Source organism: Callospermophilus lateralis, chromosome X, assembly GCF_048772815.1.
Source record: "Callospermophilus lateralis isolate mCalLat2 chromosome X, mCalLat2.hap1, whole genome shotgun sequence".
NCBI classification, from domain to species: Eukaryota; Metazoa; Chordata; class Mammalia; order Rodentia; family Sciuridae; genus Callospermophilus; species Callospermophilus lateralis.
In genome coordinates, this window is record NC_135325.1 from 84,904,098 (window position 1) to 84,923,136 (window position 19,039).

At 35.1% G+C, this 19,039-nt stretch overlaps 1 protein-coding gene across 4 annotated transcripts in view; it reads left to right on the forward strand.

Moving 5' to 3' along the window:
• Positions 1-1,376: 1,376 nt before the first annotated feature.
• Positions 1,377-19,039, forward strand: part of Pwwp3b (PWWP domain containing 3B) — a 35,703-nt gene continuing 18,040 nt past the window's right edge. For 2 of the 4 annotated variants that reach the window (XM_077106583.1, XM_077106586.1), the window contains exons 1-2: positions 1,377-1,459; positions 4,045-4,205. The gene's annotated coding sequence lies outside the window, so the exon portion shown is untranslated. Of the gene's footprint in view, positions 1,460-4,044; positions 4,206-7,768; positions 7,886-10,497; positions 10,683-19,039 lie in introns of those variants that run through there. The other 2 variants (XM_077106584.1, XM_077106585.1) reach the window with 2 other exon arrangements.

Genomic DNA, 19,039 nt, shown 5'->3' on the forward strand with positions numbered 1-19,039 from the left:
GAATAAAACAAACCAAGTATTGGCTTTATTATTCCATTAAGTTTCAAGTTTTCAACTCTGTGAATATTGCAATGACACTGACACAAGTATGTTAAAATAGGCTGAAAATAATCTAGAGCTTCATATATAATTTATTATCAACATGTAATTCATAATATTAATGAATATTATCAGAAATCATTCATCTATTACTTTTCTCAGAAGTACAGAACTCCAAAAACCTAACTATTTTAAAGTTACCCTAAATGGTATATTTGTTGTTCAATTTAAGTTTTATAGGTGTTCCATAAATGTGATGACGGGACATAAAGGGTTAAGAAAGGAAGGGAAATTGCAGGATATAGCTTATTGTGGGAGTGAAATGAGAGTAACAGAACTCCACATTTAAGCAAAATAATTCATTAATGAAGAAACATCTCTCTAGTGTAGTAGCCGAGAATCTTAAAGTTGCACAAGAATAAGGAAGAAAGTTGGGAATTGTCTGCTTGAGTCACTGCAGACTTTTTTCCCTTTCTTCCCAGTCTTTTAAATGCCACTTTCTTCCCTGTGTTGTGAATTTCTTTCTTATTGAAATAAAGGAACTAGCTCAGTGATATTTTTACTGTATCCAATCATTTGCATTGAAAAGGAGTTCCATATTTATTGATATTTTACTTTGGCTTATTATGGTCTTACAGATACATATAATGTTTTTACGACTCAGTATAATCAGCCTTTGAGGGTTTTTCTTTAGAAATGACCAAGGGAATTGTTTTTTAAAAACTTCAAAAAAAAGAAAAATATACTGTGTCCCAGGCTCAAATTAAAAAGTGTAAAGAATCTATTGTACCTAAAATAAGTATTAATTCACTAAAATCCCAACATCCTTAGCATCCTTTGGTAGGTAGTTTAATCAATAGATCTTACATTTACCAAAAATAAAGGGCAAAAGGGTCACAAAAACCGTTAGGAATATTTTAATGGCTTCTGTAAAATATAAGTAAGAGACATGGAATCTCTTTCCGCCCCCCCCCCCAAGGAAATCACTCGCTCTAGGGGGTCTGAATTGATACTGAACAGACATATCTTGTGATTGAACTTTAAAGTTCGTTTTAAACAACATTTCTTTCTTTTAACTGTGTTTTGGTTTGACTTAATGACTCTCCTCGCTCTGAATGAAGGAACGACCTCCCGCTTTTCCCATCACAGGGAGGGGGCGGAGCCTCTTCTAGAGGCTTGGAAGCAAGCGGAGCCCGGCCAGTCGTGGGGGAGGAGCCGAGTTACTTACAGGCTTCGCAGGCTTCCGTTGAAGAGAAGGAGCTTGGAGGTAACGGCTGTCGTAAAAGCTGGTTATTTTCAGAGACTTCTAGAAGATTTGGTGTAAAGGTGAAAAGAGAAGAGAGTGTTGATGTGGCGTAATGGGAAAGGAGAGTCGGTTTTTGTGTGAGTCGTTGATTCTGTAAGGGAATCACTACCTCGTGTGAGTCGTTATTTCTGTGAGGGAATTAATATCTGGATTTTGTATTCCTTAAAATATTTTAGAAGTCCACAGTGGGGGAGGTAGTGATCAGATTACACCTGCGGGAGGGGGGAGTAAAAATTTTTTTTCACGCGGTTGACAAACCTAACTTTTGAAGAAGGCATTTTGTTTCAATTAAAAACCAGTACTGGCTAGAATAAACGATGAAACAAAACTTGGGAAATCAATTTTCCTTATTTTGAAAAAAACAGTTATGATAATCCTAAATGAAAATGAAGTTGTTTGTTAGGGATGTTTTGTTTTTTATATGTCTTTGATTGTGTTGTGTTTCAAGCAAATCATTGTTTTGTCGGAGTTTGTATAGTGACCTGAGGTAACGTACAATTGCGCAGTTTCAAGTACCTAAGAGAATTGGGAGTTTGGTTGTTTGTTCAGTGGATACGCAGTATTTTAAGAGTTGTTTTGTTTAATGATGTGCAAAAGGTGATCTTTGTCTACATCTCTACCTATCGAGAGAATGGTATGTTCCTATTTGTATGATAATATAGAACATACCTGAGAGACCATAAGTAATTCATATATCTGAATACAATAAAGCAAATTATATCTAGTAATAAAGGATGTCTAGTAATAAAGGCTATCAAGGGGGGAAACAATAAATTTTCTCCTTCACTATTTCACTAAATGTGTAGTATCTGTATCAGCATAAAAAAACTGCAGTGAGGATATAAAGTCTTGGGGGGGGGCTATCTTCTCCAAAATGGTATAAATTTATTTTTTAAAAAATGAAAAGATGTTAAAATATGTAATTGAATAAAGAACTTTGAATATTTGTATATGTGTGTGATGAAGGAAAAAAATCAAAGGGATTAAGTTAAAATATAAGTAGTGTATAATGCAGGGACTGGAGTTCTGATGAAGTGTATTTTCTTATTTAAATTTTATGAACTTCCAGACTCTCTGTGTATATCAATGGAGCTGAAAGGGAAATAATAAATTATGTTAAAATACCTGAAGAAATACCCACACACATTCCACTGTATTTAACTGAAGTTTGGTTTTTCTGTAGATCTGAGAAGGCTAGTTACCTGGTTGTTGTTCTGTTGTTACAATTTAAATGTTAGACTATTCATTCAAGCAGAAGCTATTCATCTATATACTATTGAAAATTAAGAAAAATTTTAAAGTGTACTGTGGAATAGTAATGTAGGATAGTAAACCCTTAATGTTGAATACTACTTACCCACAAAAAGAAAGAACCATATCTAAATTCAATGAAGAAAAGGTATCCAGTGTATATTTTTTAAAAGCAAATTGCAGAATGGCCTGCATCATATAATCCCACCTTTTTCAAAAAAGAATACATACAGTGTATGCAAGTGAAATCTGGAAATATAATGCTACTTTTTAAGTTGTAAATATAAGTGGAGTTGGAGAGACAGAACACTTTAGGCTTATTTCTTCATTTTTAAAAAACAAGCTTGAGGAGTTGCGGCTGTGGCTCAGAGGTAGTGTACTTGCCTGTCACGTGTGAGACACTGAGTTCAATTCTCAGCACCACATATAAATAAAGGACTGTCAACAACTAAAAAATAAAACTAAAAAAAAATTTAAAAAGCTGGAATTATTTGCATTTGAGAAAATGAGATAATATTTTAGAAATATAGAAAATTATTGTAAAGTAATTCATAAAAAGATAATAAAATAGCTATTGATATTGAAGATGACCAGATATATTATTGAAGGAATACAAGTTCTGGTTTCAAAAACCATACACATTTATAAGTATTTGTAGGAAAAATAAAGAAATTATATATAGAGTTTCAATACATATTTTAACCATTGTTATAGGGATTTGCTTTTGTCTTTGGAAATTCAAAAGATGGAAGATATGCAATGTGCACAAGAGATATTATAATGATAGATACTAAAATTATGACGTTATAATCCTATTTTTGTATAACACATGCACACAACTTCTTAAGCTGAATGAAAAATTCCAGAAGCCAAAGAAGGCTACTGTCTAGATGACTATAGTTCCCTAAGGACCCAAGAGTCTGCAGTTCTTGTTCTGGCCACAAGATGGCGCTTTCCTGGTTTCCTAAACTTTCTCCAGGCAACCATTTTTATGGAATGGATAAACAAAGCTATGAAGCATATTTTGTTTTAGCCTACTTTGAGACAGTAAGTAGAGTGTGATTGAAAATCTGTTGAAAGTTATATGTGTATACTAGAAAAACCTCCACACAAGGACTGATGTGAGGAATCACACATAACGTATTGAAAGTAGCTACACAGCATTTTGCTCATAGTAGACACAAAGAAGTTTTTACTTCCCTTCTGTCATGTCTCCACCTCCTAATTTTCCTGAGGGAGATTATTTTAGCATGAATTTAATAATAAATGTGTAACAGAAAGAATTTCACACACTCAAACAGCACAAAGGAAAATAAACATGACATCTACATCAGAGATTCTGTGTTTCATAATGACTACCTATTAGAGTTTTGGTAAGCACATTTTCTTATGCTTTTCCCTTCTTATGCTTTTCCCATTTTATTGTTTACTGTCTTTCTTTTGGACAGTCTAGGTTAATACCAGAGGTGTACACAACTTGAACAATCTGCCTGTGAATCCAGTTAAGCCCCAGAACAGCAGGGTAAAAGCTCTGCTGTGTAAGCAGTTAGAGTGAAAATCAGGCAGCTGGATCACAGGACCAGACCAACTACGATCCAGGTGACAGAGGGTAAGTCTCTTCCCATTTCATAAAACAGCGCAATGAAAACATTTTAAGATCATGAAGGATAGTTTATTTTGCTTCCTGCTTTGCAGTTGTAGCATCTTTTTTGTGTATGTGTGGAGCTGGGAATCCATCACTGAGCCTTGCACATATTAGCAAGTGCTCTACCACTGAGCTATACTCCCAATCCACAGTCATAGCATCTTAAATTTGAAATATCATTTTATATTTAAATTATGCTTGATTGAGAATTTGAGGTATAATTCATTTGGCTCCCCATTCTGCATCCACAGTGTTTTTAATTAAAAGTTATAACTTCTCATTTTGAGAATGTATTAAACCACTATGAAGAAATCATGCAAGAGGCTTTAGAGGTGTCTACTTGAGGTTCCAGCCCATGGCTTACTCTCAGAACCTTAACAGCTATGCTAGATTGTCATCACCAAGTACTAGATAATGTAGTTACAGAGATTTCCTAAGACTTCTTAAAGTCTTATGACCTTCCCTAGATATCTGTGTACTCTCTAGAATATCATTTGCAATGGTTTAACACATTTAATTATTTCCCAGCAACCATCATAAAACTCTGACTCCTAAGGTCGTGCTTTTATTGAAGTTGTTGGTATTGAATACCACTGTCTGGTTGCCTTGGAAAAACAGGAAGCAGTAGCAGCTTGCAAAACATTAAAATCCTGCATTACTTATGATAACTCAGAGAGATCCAAAAGGATCTGATATCCCAGGCACACAAATAACATCCCTAATTGCCAAAGACTCTCCTATACACATTCTCTTCTTCTTATACAAAAGAAGAAATAAACACAGGGTATGGGTTTGTGTTGTGTAGTGCTTAACTGTTTTTGTTTCTGGCCCCCAAAGTATGTCTCAAAACTCTTCTGTCAATTCAATTTATTGTTCTGACTTGTATCTTATCTCTATTCCCCATTGTTGGTCAGCCTTCTTTAAGCATAGCCAAGTAAACATTTTATCTCATCTTTTTTTCTGCCATGTTTTAATCTAATCCAGTTATCATTCACTGAAAACACCTCGTTCAAGCTATTGTGAAGTTTCAGGGGAATAATAAAAAGGCTACAGCAAGTAAGAACCATTTACTTACTCTAAAGGCTCTTAAGTAAGATGTCTTCAAAAAACACTGCTTTCTAGAAAACCAGGTATCTACAGTTTTTTATTACTATATCATAAATGTAGTTTAATATTTGATATTTCCATAACCTAGGTTAATATCAGAGATGCACATTACCTATGAATCTTTGTGTCCATGCATCTTTGTAATAGAATGTAGATATGACCACCTAAATAGTTGTCAGGGATTTAGAAGTTTTCTTTCTACAGTGCTAATAAAGGCTTCAAACCCACAACTGTCTGACTTCTTACCTGACTGTTTAAAGAATCCTTGATGTCCCTTTTAGAGTGGTTATAGAATAATGTTGTCCCAGCCTGACCCTGCTGTTATAGAACTCTGGAAAAATGATGGCTTCTTCTTTCTTTAGAGTCCTCAATGCAAATAGGTTTTCTTCCTCTGTTCATTACAGGAAAAGTTATATCATAATACAACCGTTTCTCTAAGTTGAATTGGTAGAATGTGGCAGGAGATACATTTACCTGTTCATGTGATCATGGATGGGGTTGTTTGAAAATTTTAGCATTTATGTTTTGAAACTTAGCAAGCATTTTTGTAAGAGACCTAAACCTCAGAATCATCAGTGTGTAAGTTTTAGCATTTCCTAGGAAATAACCTTAAAGTTAAAGGAATAAAAATATTAATTTTTGTCTTAATCTCAAGGATTTTGTGGAAAAGCTCAGCAAAAGATGATAGAAACACAGTTTCCCATATTGAATCGGTAATTATAAACAACAAAGCACAGGAACAAAGAATTGCCAATTGTTAATAAGGGTGAAATGAAATGGGCACTTTATTGCATGAAAAATGATTTTCATTGCTTGTCCAGGAATAGGCATATCTGAAAAGGAAGTTATTGCCAAGACCAAGCAACAGAAAAAAAGACATGTCATAACTGTTCTAAGGCCAAGTGAGTCCTGTCATGTAGATACACTCACTGCAGAAGCATAGTCCACCAAAATATTTTTAAGTTTGTGTGAGAATGTAAGAGATGGAAAGAGTTCATGAATGAGTATGGTAAGTTACTGAAGATGGTCATAGTTCAGCACGTGTTACCCAGCAGGAACATGAAATTAAGCTGTACTGACTCTGGGGTTATATTCTCCATTTTCCTCACAATCTCAAAGTAAATAACATCATCTTTTGATTTTGCTGAAGAGATAGAATTCCAGGCCCAGGACATGGTGACTACTGGTGAAGAAAGTGAACATCCTCATGTTTGGGGGTCAGATAGACTTTGGCTCTGATTTTATCTTGCCTTCTTCCCAGATTTGTTGTCTTGGGCATGAGTGTGAAAGCGTCCATTTTCTCGCTGACTGTTCACTGCGTCATTTCTTTGCTTCTTTTCAGTCAAACTAGGCAGAAAAATGACATCTCAGGTCTATTTAAGGTGTATTTACATTTACATCTCTTTATTAGGGAAAGTGAATATCTTTTATATATTGGTCAGTTTTAATTTTTATTTTGAATTTTGAGAAGCCATAATAAACAGCATCTCCTTTTCTCTACTGAACAAATTGATATAAAGTAAATGGAATTGTAAATGGAAGACAAATGCCAGTTTTAGTACAAGGGAAAAGTTGCAGGGCATTGACTATTATAAAAATCAATTGGGCTTTATAAACCTGTAATTTAAGCACATCTAATCAAACAGCTTGCAGACTTGTAACTACACAAGAAGGACAGAGATACCTGTGGTTGCATTGGATTATCTTGCTCACAGAAAGTAAACAGAATTATTCCCTCAAAATAGTGTTCTTTGCCCATTTTACTTTGCTGTTTATTTCTTAGTAATATGTAAAAACTGCTTTAGGATAGTGATATTTTTGCATTGAAAACAGTCTTAGCAAGCTATTCTGTTTTCAACATTGTTTTATTGTGTTTTACCCTAGCATGTTTTTTTTAAAATTTCAGTTATGTTCAGATATATACCTCATTAAGGACTTCTGGTTGATTTTTATATCTAGAATTAATTATAATTGTAAAATCTATGAAACTTTCTGAAAGATAAATAGGAAGACCTGAATAAAAAAGAGAAGTAGCATAGCCCAGTACCAAAAGAATTTGTAGAGAATTAATTCTCCACAAAATAATGTGTTAATTTACTGCAATCAGAAATAAGGACCTAGTGGGTCTTATAAATGGAGCTTGACCAGCTGGGTCTTAAAATCATTTGTAGAAATTAGGTGCCAAACTAATCAGATAATATACAAAACATACTCTTTGCTGGGTCTTTATTATATGCTAAAGACATTTCTACTTTTTTTTAAGGAAATCACCCATCCTTGTGGTTTGAATGTAAATTACAGAGACACGTGTTGCCATTCCGCTTTCAAGTGCTTTAAAAATGAACATTTTTCCCTTTAAGTGAATTTCAGTTTAACTTGGCGATTCTCTTCCCTCTAATTGAGGGAAAGGCCCCTTGCTTTCCCCATCACAGGAGGGGGTGGAGCCTTCTCCAAGCAGCTGGGAAGTGAGCTGTGCCTGGCCAGTCTTGGGGGAGGGGCTGCATTTCAGGAGGCTGCAGCTGACAAGAAGCTTCAAGGTAATGGCTGTCTTTAAACTAGTTATTTTCTGGGAATTTCTCGGGCCTTGGTGTTAAGGTGAAAAAAAATTAAGAGATTGTTGCCTGGGAGAGGTGGGAATGAAACATGGTTTTGGTCGAATTGCTGTTACTGGCACAGAATTAATCCTCTGGAATTTTTGTTTCTCCCGATATTTTTAAAGTCCACAGTGTGGGAATAGGTGATCAGATTACAGCTTCTAAAATTAAGACTTCAGTGAGGCATACTGTACATGTTAATTTTTTACATGGAATTTCATATTTCTGTCTTTGTTACACATTTTATTACATTTTTAAACATTAATATTCTACCCCAAAATAACTGATAGAAAAATGTAAACATTGAAAATGAATGACATATACAAACACAAAAAGATAAATGTACATATACATTGAAAGGGATTCAGATGTGCTTTTGAGTGATAACACTTGTAAAAATCTGCATTTTTATTGGGGGAACTAGGCTCTGGTGTTAACAGCATCTCTCAGTGTTCAGATTGCTAAGTTTTTAAAAATGTATTTTAATTGGTTTCAGCATTTTTTAGAACTGCTTTTTTTCTATGATCATTTTTATAATTAAAAGAACAAAATTTTGCTGAAACAACATACACATTATGTGTCAGACACTTAAATATTCACAGGTACCCAGATATGTTCTCCTTTCTGACCCCCATTTTTTTTTTTTTTTTTTTTTTGCCATTAGTGGAATTTTTCCCAGACCTGGTCAAATAGGTATCCTGGTTACTGTTTCAAGTCCTGCCTGTATCCTCACTGCAAATCATCCTTTCAAGCCACAGGTATAGCTGTGGTCGGCAAGAATCATTTTTCTTATATCATCTAAGTTTAAAAGTGAGACTGAAAGAGGATTTGGTTTATTTCTATTAGCAGTTTTAAAAGTTACTATGTGGCATGATACTTCCATTGAATGGAACATTATATAGACAAAAAAATAAACGTATGAACTCAGTGATTCCAGAAGATGTCTGTGGCCAGGCATGGTATGGCACTCCTATAATCCCAGCAGCTCCAGAGGCTGAGGCAGGAGGAGCACAAGTTCAAAGCCAGCATCAACAGAAGCGAGGCACTGAGCAACTCAGTGAAACCCTGTCTCTAAATGCCTTTAAATAAAGTACAGAATAGGGCTGCGGATGTGTCTCAGTGGTCAGGTGCCCCTGAGTTCAATCCCCACCCCCACCCCCCCAAAAAAAAGGAAGAAGAAAAGATGTCTGTGAAGTAGTATTAGGCGAAACAAATTTCAGAATGGAAAGCAGCATTGTATGTTGTTTAAGGAGAAAAAACTAAGTCAATAAAGTATGCATAAGCAAATCAGAAAAAATATATATAAGGCATAGCTCCGAGGCTGAGGCAGAAAGATGGCAAGTTCTAAAGCCAGCTTCAGCAACTTAGGCCCTCAGCAACTTAACAAGACCCTGTTTCAGAATTTTAAAAAGAGCTGGGGATGTGGGTCAGTGGTTAAATGTCCCTGGGTTAAATCCCTGATACTATACACACACACACACACACACACACACACACACACACACACACATTATGGAGTTTTTTGTGTAGTTGAGGAGATATAACAAGCTTTACTATCTCTGTTTTTAAATTATTTTTAATATATATTTAGACATAACCATAAAAAAAAGATTGAGATAAAATGCTTCAAAGTTGGGAGGGGAGAATTGCATTTGAACTGATTCATTGAAGAATCATGTTGAGAATACTTACTAATATGGAAAAATGTTCAAACTGTGAGCTTAAGCAGGGTAAAAAACTGGCTTGAAATGATATGCATTAATGTACATATGTAATGAAAACTCTGGAAAGATATACAAGAAATAATAGTGTTCTTTCTCAAAGTATAATTTTTATATTTTTCTCATTTTCAGTAAGCATTCGGTGTTTCTTTTTTTTTAAAAAAAATAAGACCATTGCAGGTGAAGATATTTGGATTCTGTTTTTGTGTAGTGAATAACAAAGCTCTAAATTTGAACATAGTATATTCTAGAAGCCTGAGAAATCTGCTGGCTAGCAGGATATAATTCCCACCCCTCTCCCACAAGCATGTGTTAGTGATATTTCTGGTTTTGGTCACAAGATGGCGCTTATCAGCCTAAATTTTCTCCAGACAACTGTTTTTATGAAAGTGAGCCAACAGAGTAATGAAACATATTTTGTTTTAGTGGACTATAAGCATGTAGAGTGTGATTGAAATTACATTGAAAAATGTGTGTGTGTCTAAGAGATAAAGCCCCAACCCAAGGATTCAAACAGAAAACAACAACCAAAAAATGTTGCTTCATAAAGTCTGGCCAAAATAGACATAAGGCAGATGTTATTTTCCTTCTCTTCTGTCTTCACCTCATTATTTTCTAAAGGGAGATGATTTCAGCATAACATAACTGTGTCACTGAGAGCATTTCATATTATAAGAAAATGAGAGAAAAATAGATATAACATCTACATCAGGAATAGGATTTCACTTCATCCCTGTGTTTCAGAATAATATACCTGCTAGTGTTTTTGGTAGGAAAATTTCCTTATACTTTCTCCATTTTATTGCCTTAATTCCCCCTCTTTCTGTTGGACAGCTGAGGTTAATATCAGGGTTGCATAGGACCTGAGAATTTGCATGTGATACCAGTTGAGCCCCATAAAGGCAGTACAACCACAGAAATACCCAGCAGGGTGAAGACTGTGCTGGACAAGCAGTTGGACTGAGAATCAAGACAGCTGGATCACAGTGCCAGACCCACCACAATCCTTGTGACAGAGAGTAAGACTATTCCCCATTTTATAAAACTTTTTATATTAAAAATATATTGAGAATATGGAATAAAATGTACTTTGTTTCTGGTTTAGTGCCATAACATTCTAAGTTAAAACTACACATTCTAGTGCTTGTCCTCAGCTTGCAATGCTTCAACTTATAATTTTTCGCCTTTATAAGGAGCAAGGGTAGAAAACTAACTTTATCAGATAGTAGGACCTATGGTGAAGCTGTAACAATGAAAGAGTGTGGTATTGGTACAGTGCCCAGATTGGAAGAGAAAGAAGTAAATTATCTCTATTCACACATAACATCATCTTGTATACAGAAAGTCCTATGGAACACACACACACAAACACATACAAACCACCTCACCCCCTATTAGAACAGTGCAAAATCCATTGATATTCAGTAGAATCCATACTTTGAATTTTGAATTTGGGTATTTTCCAGGCTTGAATGTGAAGTACAACATACTTTCTTTCTTTTAATTATTATTTTTCCTTTTTTAATTAATTTTAAAATTTATTTTAATTATACATGAGAGTAGAATGCATTTATGTACTTTTATATATCATACATAGATGGGATATAATTTCTTATTTTCTGAGTATACATATTGCAGAATCATATTGATCATGTAGTCACATATATACATAAATAATGTCCTATCCCCATATCCCCTACCTTCCCCTCCCATCACTTCCCTCTACCTAATCTAATATTCTTTAGTGCCCCCCTCCGCCTTATTGTGAATTAGCATCTGCATATTAGAGGAAACATTCGGCCTTTGGTTTTGTGAGATTTGCTTATTTCACTTAGCATGATATTCTCCAACTCCATCCATTTACTGGCGAATGCCATAATTTCATTTTTCTTTAAAGCTGAGTAATATTCCATTGAGTATACATACCACATTTTCTTTATCCATTCATCTATTGAGGGACACCTAGGATATTCCATAGTTGAGCTAATGTGAATTGAGCTGCTATGAACATTGACACGGTTGCATTACTGCAGTATGCTGATTTTGAGTTCTTTGAGTATAAACTGAGGAGTGGGATAGCTGGGTCAAATGGTGGTTCCATTCCCAATTTTCTGAGGAATCTCCATACTACTTTCCATAGTGGTTGCACCAATTTGCAGTCCCACCAGCATTGTATGAGTCTACCTTTTTCACAACATCCTCGCCAACATCTATTGTTTTCTGTATTCTTGATGATTGCCATTTTGACAGGAGTGAGATGAAATTTTAGTATAGTTTTGATTTGCATTTCTCTAATTGCTAGAGATATTGAACACTTTTTCATATATTTGTTGACTGATTGTATTTCTTCTTCTGTGAAGTGTCTGTTCAGTTCATTAGCCCATTTATTGATTGGGTTATTTGTTTTGTTGGTGTTAAGTGTTTTGAGTTCTTTATATATCATAGAGATTAATGCTTTATCGGAGGTGCATTTGGTAAGGATTTTCTCCCAATCTGTAGGCTGTCTACTCAACATTGTTGGTTATTTCCTTTGCTGAGAAAAGCTTTTTAATTTGAATCCATTCCATTTATTGATTCTTGATTTTACTTCTTGTGCTTTCGGAGTCTTGTTAAGGAAGTCAGATCCTAGGCTGACATGGTGAAGATTTGGGCCTCTTTTTTTCTCTCTCTTAGGTTCAGGATCTCTATTCTGGTGTCTAAGTCTTTGATCCACTTTGAGTTGATTTTTGTGCAGGGTGAGTGACACAGGTTTAATTTTATTTTGCTGCATACGGATTTCCAGTTTTGGCAGCACCATTTGTTAAATAGGCTATCTTTTCTCTAGTGAATGTTTTTGGCACCTTTGTCTAGTATGACATAAATGTATTTATGTGGGTTTGTCTCTATGTCCTCTAATCGGTACCATTGGTCTACAAGTCTATTTTGGTACCAATACCATGCCATTTTTGTTACTATTGCTCTGTAGTATATGGTTTTTGTCTGGTATTATGATGCTTCCTGCTTCACTTTTCTTGCTAAGAATTTCTTTGGCATTTCTGGGTCTATTATTTTTTTCAAATAAATTTCATGATTGCTTTTTATATTTCTATGAATATGCAGTTGGGATTTTAATAGGAATTGCATTAAATCTGTATAATGCTTTTGGTAATATGGCCATTTTGACAATATTAATTCTGCCTATCCAGGAGCATGGGAGATCTTTCTTCTGAGGTTTCTTTCAATTTCTTTAGTGTTCTGTAGTTTTCATTGTAGAAGTCTTTCACTTTTTTTGTTAGATTGATTCCCAGGTATTTTATTTTTATTTTCTTTGAGGTTATTGTGAATGGGATAGTTTTCCTCATTTCTCTTTCAGAGGATTAGTTGCTGATGTATAAGAATGCATTTGATTTATGGGTGTTGATTTTATATCCTGCTACTTTGCTAAATTCATTTACTAGTTCTAGGAGTTGTCTGGTGGAATTTTTTGGATCTTCTAGATATAGAATCATGTCATCAGCAAATAGTGATACTTTGAGTTCTTCTTTACCTATTTGTATCCCTTTCATTTCTTTCTTTTGTCTAATTTCTCTGGCTAGAGTTTCATGGATGATGTTGAATAGAAGTGGTGAAAAAGGACATCCTTGTCTTGTTCCAGTTTTTAGAAGGAATGTTTTCAATTTTTCTCCATTAAGAATGATGCTGGCCTTGGGCTTAGCATATATAGCTTTTATAATATTGAGGTATGTTCCTACTATCCCTATTTTTTGTAGTTTTTTTTAACATGAAGGTGTGCTGCATTTTGTCAAATGCTTTTACTGCATCTACTGAGATGATCATATGATTCTTGTTTTTAAGTATGTTAATATGATGAATAACAATTATGGATTTCCACATGTTGAACCAACCTTGTATCCCTGGGATGAACCCCACTTGACTGTGGTGCACTATCTTTTTAATATGTTTTTGTATGCTATTTGCCAGAATATTATTGAAAATTTTGCATCTATGTTCATCAATGATATTGGTCTGAAATTTTCTTTCCTTGATATGTCTTCGGTTTCAGGATGATATTAGTCTCATAGAATGAGTTTGGAAGGGATCCCTCCTTTTCTATTTCATGGAATACTTTGAGGAGTGTTAGTATTATTTCTTCTATAAAAGTCTTGTAGAACTAGGATGAGAATCAATCTGGTCCTGGGCTTTTTTTGCTTGGTAGTCTTTTGATGGCATTTTCTATTACTTTACTTGAAATTTATCTGTTTAAATCATGCATAACCTCCTCATTCACTTTGGGAAGGTCATATGTCTCTAGAAATTGGTCTATGTCTTCAATATTGTCTATTTTATTGGAATATAAATTTTCAAAAATAATTTCCATTATCTTCTGTATTTCAGATGTGTCTGTTGTGATATTTCCTTCTTCATATTGTAGTAATTTGAGTTTTCTCTCTTTTTCTCCTCATTAGCATGGTCAGGGTTTATCTATTTTATTTACTGTTCAAAGAACCAACTTTTTGTTTTGTCAATTTTTTTCAATTGTTTCTTTTATTTCAATTTCATTGATTGCAGCTCTGATTTAAATTATTTCCTGTCTTCTATTGGTTTAGGTATTGATTTGTTCTCCTTTTTCTAGGGCTTTTAGATGTAGTGTTAGGTCATTAATTTGTTGACTTTTTATTCTTTTAATGAATGCACTTAATACAATAAACTTTCCTCTTAGTACTGCTTTCATAGTGTCCCAGAGATTTTGATATGTTATATCAGTGTTTTCATTTACCTCTAAGGATATATTATTTCATCCTCGATTTCTTCTACTATCCATTCAATAGTGTATTATTTAGTCTCCATTTGTTACAGTAGCTTGTATTTTTTTATTTTGTCATTGATTTATAATTTCATTCCATTTTGGTTTGATAGAATGAAGGGTATTATCTCTGTTTTTTGTACTTATTGAGAGTTGCTTTGTGGTATAGATATGGTTTATTTTATAGAAGGAGCCATGTGCTGCTGAGAAGAAAGTATATTTGCTTGTGGATGGATGAAATATTCTATATATGTCTATTAAGTCTAAATTATTGATTGTATTATTTAGTTCTATAGTTTTCTTATTTAGCTCTGGTTTGGAAGATCTGTCCAGTAGTGAGAGATGTGTGATAAAGTCACCCACTATTATTGTATTATGGCCTATTTGACTCTTGAAATTAAGAAAGTATTGTTTTTAATGTACATACATGCTTCTTTATTGGGGGCATAAATATTTATAATTGTTGTGTCCTCCTTATATATACTTCCCTTAAGAAGTATGAAATGTCCTTCTTTGTCTCTTCTGATTAACTTTGGTTTGAAGTCTCCTTTATCTGAGATGAGAATGGGAACCCCTGCTTGTTTACACAATCCATATGAGTGATAAGTTTTTTCCCATCCTTTTACCTTCAGCCTGTAGATGTCTTTGCCCATGAGATAAGTCTTTTGAAGACAGCCTAATGTTAGGTCTTGCTTTTTAATCCAGTCTGCCAATCTAGGTCTTTTGATTGATGAGTTTAGGTTGTTAACATTTTAAGGTTATTATTGAGATATGATTTGTATTCCCTGTCATTTTTATTTATTTCTGTTTTTTTTTATTTTTCTTAATTTCTCATTTGGTTGAATGCCCTTTTAGTGTAGATCCTCCCTTTGCTGGTTTCCACTTCATCCTCATGGAATATTTTGTTGACAATGTTCTGTAGTATAGGCTTTCTAGTAGTGAATTCTTTTAATTTTTGTTTGTCATGGGAGGTTTTAATTTCATCTTCAAATCTTAAAACTTAATTTTGCTGGATATAAAATTCTTGATTGGCATCCATTTTCTTTCAGAGCTTGAAATATATTATTCCTGGACCTCCTAGCTTTGAGGGTCTGGGTTGAGAAATCAGTTGAGATCCAAATTGGTTTCCCCCTATATGTATTTTTTTTCTCTTTTTTATCTTTATCCTGTGTTAGTCATTCTCATTATAATGTGTCTTTGTGTGGGTCTGCTGTAATTTTGTACATTTGGGGTCTTGAAAGGCTCTTGTATTTGATTTTCCATTCCATTCTTTAGGTTTGGGAAATTTTTTGCTATTATATCATTGAAAAGATTGTACATTCCTTATTTTGTGTCTCTGTTCCTTCATCTATTCCGATAACTCTTAAATTTGGTGTTTTCATATTATCCCATAATTTGTGGATGTTCTGATCATGGTTTCTTACCACCTTCTTTGCATAGTCAACTCTACTTTCAAGATTATATATTTTGTCTTCATTGTCTGAGGTTCTGTCTTACAAGTGATCTGATCTGTTGGTGATGCTTTCTATTTAATTTATAATTTGGTTTACTGAATCTTTCATTTCAAGGATTTCTGCTTGTTTTTTTTTTGTTTGTTTGTTTGTTTTTACAATCTCTATTGAAGTGGTCTTTCACTTCCTGTATTTTTTTCTTTGATTTCTTGCCTTATACTATCCTTTACTTCACATATAAATTTAACTATGTACAATGTGAACTCATTCTTGGGCATTTCTTCTACTGTTATTAGTGGCTTCTCTTGTTAAAGCATCTGATTGGTTTGTTTGGGGCACTTTATTCCCTTGTTTTTTCATGTTGTTAGTGTGTTTTCCCATCTAGAAGTATGGATCTAAGGAAGCATAAATCCTACCCTATAGAACTATAGTGTCCCTGAAGGTTTCCAGTGCTTTGCCTTTAATGTTGAAACAATATCAACAGCACCCAGTATATACAATATATAGCCTTGATCCTAATAGTTCCTACTAAGGCATCTACTGCTTTCTCATATTAAACCAAAATAATGAGTTCAATAACTACCTATAGTACAAACAGAAAATTTGTTTAAATGTTTTATAATTTCAAATGGTGGATGACAGAACAGAGGTAGTATAGTATGTGATATTCGCAAGGGCGGAAGAGAGAAGCTAGAAGTAAAAATTCATAGTTAGAGTAAGGAGCCGACAGAGATTGGCTGTTGGTTGGAGAAACGTTGCAAAGAAAATCCAAGAAAATAGATGAGAGAGGAAGAATACGAACAAAGAGAAAAAAATTAAAGATATAAGAATACAATAAAAATGCAAAACACCATTCATATATCATTGTCCTCCACATATGATGCATAAAAAACATCCTGTTCCAAATATGTTAGAAAGATTAGCAAATCAATAAAATAAAATAAAATAAATCTTGCTGGAAAGTCGAACTGTCTCTGAAAGTGTTCAACAATTTCTCATCCCTGTCTCTGACATCTCTCGGGATCACTGAACCCAGGTCAGCCCTTGCAGACCCAGTCTCTATTCCACCAATCTAGGTTTCAGATACCTTAGGCTCAGCCACACTGCAGTCCCAAGATTTCAGTGTTGTTCCTACTTGCAGAGAGACCAACAGGGATACACTCATGCAAAGTAGCAACCCCAAGATGCAGCAGCAAGACAAGGCCACCAGAACTCCCAGCAGGAAGACCCCATGCTCCTCCAAACCAACAGCCCCCCCACCCCCACCACTGGACCTGCAGGCCCCGGCGGGAGTCCCCAGACAGAGGCTTTTGTGGTGGTAAACCTGCTGGCACCTGGACCCCAGGCTCTGGCTGATGTCCCAAAATGGGTGCATCCATGTGCAACCAAACCTGGGGTCTCCCCCAAAGCAGTCTTCTAGGATATCAGCGGTAGTGGGGGTGGTTGTCAGCAGGCAGAGTGGCAGCTGCAGCTGTGCTGCTGCTGCAGCCGTGGGGTAGCATCACCAGGCAATCTCCAGATGTCAGCAGCAGTGGTGGCTTCAGTTGCATCCAGGGGAGTGGTGTCTTCTGTGGCAGCAGCACTCAGAAAGAAGACCCCCCAGGCGACCTCAGGCTGGTAGCAGTGGAATCAGAGGGAGCAGCAATGGCGGTAGCAGTGCAGGCAGCAGTTGATTGACAGGATATTTCCAGTTCAGCGGCAGAGACCATGGAGGTAGCCTTGGAAGTAGCGTCTGAGGTAACCGAGGCAACTGGGTGCCCAGAGAAGAGACCTCCAGGCACTGCAGTGGTGTCTTTGGCAGCAGTGTCTTGCATCTGCGACAACGTTTTCTTGATGCTAGGCAGCAGTAGTGATTCACAGCTCCCAGTCAGCCATGGAGTCTTGAGGGGAAACAATCAGTGCTCTATAGGAGACTTTGTTGGCAGTGTTTCTGTATATTGTTTTGTGTTTTCATATCACATAATGTCTACAGAACACATTAAATATATTTTCCACTATGATATTTTCAACTTATGATGAGTTAACTGGGATGTAGCCCCATCACAAGTTGAGGTACATGGGTATGCTAAACCCCATAAAGAAATTAAACAAGTAGTTGTAATGGTGGCCACTTACTTCAGACTTGCATGTCCCAGCCAACTAACTGACTCTCAATAAGTCCTTGACAACAATCCTGACAATACATAGCAATGATAGCCATCCAAAATCTCTCATTTCTTAATGAAGTTATTGTGTTGTTACCTGGGCTAGTCTAGGAGACACAGATCCAAGTATCTATGTTTGGCTGTCTTGAGTAGGTAGAGCAGCACTGGCAGCTTAGACAAGTTAAAATAGGATTCCCATAGAATAAACTTTGAGACACCTCACAGTACCAAAATACTCAGTATCAGAAATGGTGTCCCTGATGTATTTTCCAATTCTCCTTGACAACTTCCCATGAAACCACAACATACACATTTATTCCCTTTTGGTAATAATTATACTCAGGGCTAAATACTAGGACATAATACAACTGCTTCACTTATTTTGAATTTTTAAATATTTTCTAAAACCACAATATGTTTTTTGGACTGATGCCAAGTATTTATTTATCCTTTATGCATTTTGCCTTCTCCATTCTCCATTTTCCTTCTCCTCTGACAGAAGATATTCCTTTGGGTATTCTTTTTTATTTGTTTTTCTTTTTTTAATGAGCATCCTTCAGTGTCAGGTATCCAAAATTATTTATTCAAGCATATTTGTGAATTTGCAGAAGCATATGAATAAGCCACAGAAGGAAGAAACTATTAAGTAGCCCTATGGCAATAGAGGTCTCTAAAAGCAACACTTTTTTGGTTAAACTAGGCAGTCAAACACAGTGACATAAAGACTTTTCTAGATGACTTAAGAGCTCATCCATTCATTTCTGGTCTATATCCAGATGTGCCAATGAATTATACCCATATCCAGTTATTCTGTGTTCATTTTGAACTTTTTTTTTCTTTTCCCCTTCCTTTCTACATCCATATTTACCTCTTGCTACACACTTAGATTGTCACTAAGCTTTTTAAAATTATTTTAACTTCACAATATATTTTCACAATAATTTGGTAGCACCAATTATCCTTTTAGTCCACAAATAAAGTTAAACCTGGATCTCAAA